A 6,000-nucleotide genomic window follows, 5' to 3' on the forward strand; every position below is an offset into this window, starting at 1 on the left:
CTTTGACTCTTTCTCTTAACTCTACTTTTTAAAACAGTAAGAAACTTTAGAGTAAAGAGCGGGGTGTTGAGGAGGAAAAGCCCCTTTCATATACGGAGTAATTTCTGTTCGTTTTAAGTTTTAATGTTGCTCCTTCCTTTCTTTTAAAAAAACTTGTTTTTTTATTTAATTTCTGGACGTTCTTGAATTAATGCATGTTTTGATCTTGGCTCTCCGCACATAAATAATTAAAACGAAATTTGCATATTAATTAATTGCAATTAATCGGAAGATTTTGAGAAAAAAGGAGCGAGGGAGGAGGCCTAGTTGCCCTGCAATTTTTCGACTACATAAGAAGGCAACTAGAACTTTAAATATTTTACAAACATTATCATTGGTAAAAAATATACGTAACTTACGAATTAACTTATGTAACGAATTTCTATATTCGTATGTTTTATTGCGTATATGAGGGGGTTCTACCCTCGTCAATACCTCGCTCTTTACACTACAGCTTAAATTTTGTCCCAATTCCTTAACAATGACCTCATTTACAAAATTCCACATTTTGCAGATAAGAGCTTGAGACCTCTACAATAGGGTTTTCAAATACGCTAAATCTTGATGTTGAGATTTCTATTAAGATTCAATGGCTTTTAGGGGACGATTCCTCATTTTTTCAAAAATATGACAAATTTGCTCAGGCTGTCAACTTTTGATGGGTAAGACTGAACTTGATGAAACTTTAAAATCAGCATTAAAATTCGATTTTATTGATGTAACTATTGGTATCAAAATTCCATTTTTTAGAGTTTCGGTTACTATTGAGCCGGGTCGCTCCTTACTAAAGTTCGTTACCACGAACTGTTTGATAAAGGTTCTGAATGGAATATAATCTGATAATAATAGCCTAATAGTTTATTTTTAACCGCTAAGGGAACAAAAGTGGGGTATAAACAAAGGAGGCAAAGAAAAAGGTAAAATAGCATAGAAAATGAGTAAAAAGGCTTTTTTTATGTCCAGGGAAAGGATCTTGGTTCACAATTTGGCTCACGTTTTCTTCTTTTTTTCGCAAGTCGTCTTTCTTTTCGAAGCGGTTGGCGGTATTTGAAAAACATAGTGTCTTACATCATCATCAAAATTTTACTACAGATACATTAAAAAAAGAAGGAAAAAATGCGGTTCATATTCGATGATCTTCTTCATCTTTGTTTTTGGATTCAACGTTTTGACCAGGGGGTGGGGTGGCTACTTAGAGGTTCTCGGAATTGTGGGGTTTGATCTGATTGTCTATAGGGACATATTTGTAGCAAACTGTATCTTTTGTTCTTAGTCGCGATTTTGTGACCAGCACGGCTTCAATAGTTTCTTTCTTCAACCTATTTCGTTTTTTGTCTTGACATCACTGATCCAAGACAAAATTCTTTCTGAGTCTGCGTTCGAATGCAGTAGGGAGAGCACCCTCTCGGCGACTTCTGCCAGATCTGGAAAAACTCTTTTGTCAGTAAAGTTTCTCATTTCGCGTATTTTTCTCGACATCAAATCTGTAGTAATTTTGCTCATATCTATCTTTTCGGAGTCACTAAAAGCATATGGCAGCTTGCGCCACTGGAAGTCAATATCTGTGAGTTTTGGCATGAGACTTGGAAATCGGTTCACTACGACACCTAGTGACCTAGTAATTTTGGTTTAGAAAACCATAGCTGATCAGCATAAGCTTTTCACAAAAAATTTTGGAGTTTGGGCGATGTTTTGCTGTCTAGCTGGTATCAGCCAGTGTATAGTAGCTATCAACCAATAAAAAATTTTGGAGTTTGGGCGATGTTTTGCTGTCTAGCTGGTGTATAGTAGCTATCAACCAATTCTTGAACCATGAACCACTGTCAATGGTTGAAAAGGTTGCCCAACAAACATTTTTAAATCTTAAAAAGAGCACCAGATGTTAAAATTTCCAACTGAATGAGCCGTTTTCGAAGTTTCTACGACGACTCCTTTTATACGAAGTGGCCAATATATTTTTGCTTATAGCAAAGCCCTAGTCACTTTTACGACGGCATACTTGAAGGGGTTGTAATTTTGTTTTTTCACAGGGCTCTTAGTTTGCTTAGTGTAGGTTATTTGATATGCCGGTTGTATAGTTCCTCGTTTTACCCACAATAGCGCTATAAGAGGGCATCGTAAGGTTATATTAGCGTTTACTATTTTCGGACTAGTGATTATGCCGGTTTGGGCTCTATGTTCTGCCGAGTAATGACGCATGACCCCAATTTTCCCTAGCAATGCGACAACTAGGATTCATGTCATTATGTTTCTTTATTTAAGGTAACTGAAATCAACTGGAATATTACCTAGTAATTAATTTGGGCCGTCATCTGGAATTTGGGAGCTTCGAGGATATTAAGAACCGATTTGGTTTATATCAAGCTGTTGCCTGAAGTCAGAGTTACCATCTTTCAAGGCTGCCCAGCTTTTCAAAAATTGTTAACAAACAAATACAACGTACAAATTAATAGAAGTTGAAAGAATTATTTATAATTTATTTTCAAATATGAATTTTCAAAAATTAATATGATTTTTAAAGATATAGATTTTCAAAAAGTATTTTTTGATAACGTTTTTGATTAACTTATTACTTATAAAATATTGGTCATAATACAGCTTTTCAAAAATCTACCTCAAATATAGCTGAAAATAATATGAAATATATATTCTGCAAATAAAAAGTCGAAACAGAGATTTGAAACAGACAGTGTGGCTAAATAGATATGTAATAACAAGGTTTAATTTAACAGGTTTCTACGCACTTTTTCCTATTTTTAAATGCGGTCAGTCTAGATATTTTGAGCAGTCTAATTGAAATACAAAAAAGTTATTTTGACGTTCATAAACAAAAGAAGTTGATTTTTCATACAAAAAAGAATATTAGATTAATGTTAGGTACACAGAGGATAATTTTGAATCGTTGTTGTCATCAGTAATGAGGGGCTACGTAACTTGACTTACAAGTCTACCTTTTTAATATTTTTACCAGCGTCTATATATAGTATTCCAATGTTAATAAAGGCAACTGATAGCTTTATAGTAAAAGCTTGGTTCGATAAGTTAATATGGAAGCATAAGTACTTTTGTTACTTCCTAATGAAATATACTAAACTATGATGAAAATGTAATACTTGAGTAACGAAATTATGGCGACTACAACAGAAAATTATTGAAAAGCAAGCTGTTAAGAACGGATTATATTAAATACCTAACCTAACCAATTCGATCTACGAACTGTAACGAACTGTGGTAACGAACTGTAGTAAGTAGCAACCCGGCTCAATAGTAACCGAAACTCTAAAAAACGGAATTTTTTTACCAATAGTTACATCAAAAGAATCACATTTCAATGCTGACTTTAAATATACAAGTTCCAACAAGTTTTATCTTACCCTTTGAAAGTTACAAGCCTGAGAAAATTAGCTCTGTTTTAGAAAATAGGGGAAAACACTCTTTAAAAGTCATAGAATCTTGACGAAAATCACACCTTCAGATTCAGCGATATCAGAAAACCGTCAGTTGAAGTTTGAAGCTCATATCTACATTTCTTATAAGTTCTTTAAGAACTACTACTAAAACACATGGATCCCTCCCTCGACACGCTATAGCTTCAATTTTCTTCTAAGTTCTATAAGAACTACTGTCAAACATATGGGTCCCTCCCTCAACACGCTATAACTTCAATTCTCTTCTAAGTTCTTTGAGAACTACTGCTCAATAAACATGGACCCCTCCCTAAACACGCTATAGCTTCAATTTTCTGTTAAGTTCTTTAAGAACTACAGCTGAAACACGTGGGTCCCTCCCTCAAAACGCTAGAGCTTGAATTCTTCTCAATTTTTTAAGAACTACTGCTTAAAACATGGGCCCCTCCCTCAATACGCTTTAGCTACAATTTTCTTCTAAGTTCTTTAAGAGCTACTGTTCAAACACATGGGTCCCTCCCTCGACACGCTATAGCTTGAATTTTTTCTCAATTTTGTAAGAACTACTGCTCAAACAAATGGGTCCCTCCCTAAAACGCTATAGCTTCTTAAGTTCTTTAAAGTGCTTAAAGTTCTTTAAGAACTACAGCTAGAAAATGGAGCATAGAAAAATAGAGCATAGAAAAATATTACCTTTTAATTGTCTTTCTTATTTGTAGACGTGCCAGCTTTTGTCTGTTTCTCATTTAAATTATCCAGAAAAAGTATCCAAAAAAGATTTAATTTCTTTGTCACTGAGTAATTAGATCCTGTACTTTTAAAATATTCAGTTTACTCTGTTCCTTAACACTGAAATCACTATTCAAAATATAATCCATTTTCAACACTGGTCTTAACTGGACGAAGTCTGAACGAATACTGAACGAAGTCAGAATGAATACTGGATGAATGAATGTTTCCACTTCAGAAACAGTTCTTGCTTTATACTATGAAAAAAGTTGCAGCTATATATATATATATATATATATATATATATATATATATATATATATATATATATATATATATATATATATATATATATATATATATATATATATATATATATATATATATATATATATATATATATATATATATATATATATATATATATATATATATATATATATATATATATATATATATATATATATATTCTTCTAAGTTATTTAAGAGCTACTGTTCAAACACATGGGTTCCTCCCTCAACTTGCTATAGCTTGAATTTTTCTCATATTTTTAAAAACTACTTCCCAGACATATGGGCCTCTCCCTTAACACGCCATAGCTTCATTTTTTTCCTAAGTTCCTTAAGAACTATACTCAAACAAATTGGTCCCTCCCTCAATATGCTATACCTCAACATGCTCATATTTTTAAAAACTACTTCCCAAACATATGGGCCCCTCCCTTAACACGCTATACCTTCATTTTTTTTCCTAAGTTCCTTAAGAACTAATACTCAAACAAATTGGTCCCTCCCTCAACATGCTATAGCTTAACTTTTCTTCGAAGTTCTTTAAAACTAATGCTCAAACACATGGGTCCCTCCCTCAAAAACGCCATAACTTCAATTTTCTTCCAAGTTCTTTAAGAACTACTGCTCAGACACATGAGTCCCTCCCTCAACACGCTATAAATACAATCTTCTTCTAAGTTCTTTAAGAACTACTTAAGAAGTTCCACATTTTTGTAGATAAAAGCTTGAAACTTCTACTATAAGGTTCTCTGATACGCTGAATCTGAAGGCGCGATTTTCGTTACAATTGAATGAATTTTAGTGGGTGTTTCCCCCTATTTTCCAAAATGGGCAAATTTTCTCAGGCTCGTAGCTTTTGATGGGTAAGACTAAACTTGATGAAATATATATATATATTTAAAATGAGCATTAAAATACGATTCTTTTGATTTAACTATGGGTATCAAGATTCCGGTTTTTAGAGTTTTGGTTACTGTTGAGCCGGGTCGCTCCTTACTACAGTTCGTTACCACGAACTGTTTGATACGCCTTATTGTCTATAGAACATAGTTGAAACTTAAAACCAACAAAATCATCATCCCTCTACTTTTACCGTCATAAAATTTACTAGCGCTTGATTGTAAGCCCCCCCCCCAAAAAAAAAAAACAGAATAAAGGTTATTCTCTCCCTACTAGAAAAAAAAAACATTTTTGGACAATACCTATTCTCAACTATCTTCCCTGAGCCTGTTGAGCATATTTTTCTGGTAAATTTTCCAGTGGTATGCTAAAAGCTTGGAACAAAACAGTGCAGAGGTGAATTTTGTATTTCTTACAAGGTATTCTTTTAAGTTTATATAATACTGTTTTTAATAATAGATAGATAGATAGATAGATAAGTGTATTTCAAAAGCCTAAGGGCCATATACACACAAAAATATAAATAAATAAGAAACAAGCAAGGAAATTAAACAACAGTACAAATTACAAGCACGCACAGAAACAGAATACAGCGCGAAAATACCTAATCTAACGACAAAATAAGTTAATCATA

At 33.2% G+C, this 6,000-nt stretch overlaps 1 long non-coding RNA gene across 1 annotated transcript in view; it reads right to left on the reverse strand.

Annotated features, from left to right (window-relative positions):
* The window catches only part of LOC136039591 (uncharacterized), a 245,047-nt gene extending 240,697 nt beyond the window's left edge, over positions 1-4,350 (reverse strand). The window contains exon 1 of the long non-coding RNA XR_010620485.1: positions 4,140-4,350. This is a non-coding gene — a long non-coding RNA (uncharacterized LOC136039591). The remainder of the gene's footprint in view (positions 1-4,139) is intronic.
* Between the last annotated feature and the right edge of the window lie 1,650 nt (positions 4,351-6,000).

Source organism: Artemia franciscana, chromosome 19 (assembly GCF_032884065.1).
Source record: "Artemia franciscana chromosome 19, ASM3288406v1, whole genome shotgun sequence".
NCBI classification, from domain to species: Eukaryota; Metazoa; Arthropoda; class Branchiopoda; order Anostraca; family Artemiidae; genus Artemia; species Artemia franciscana.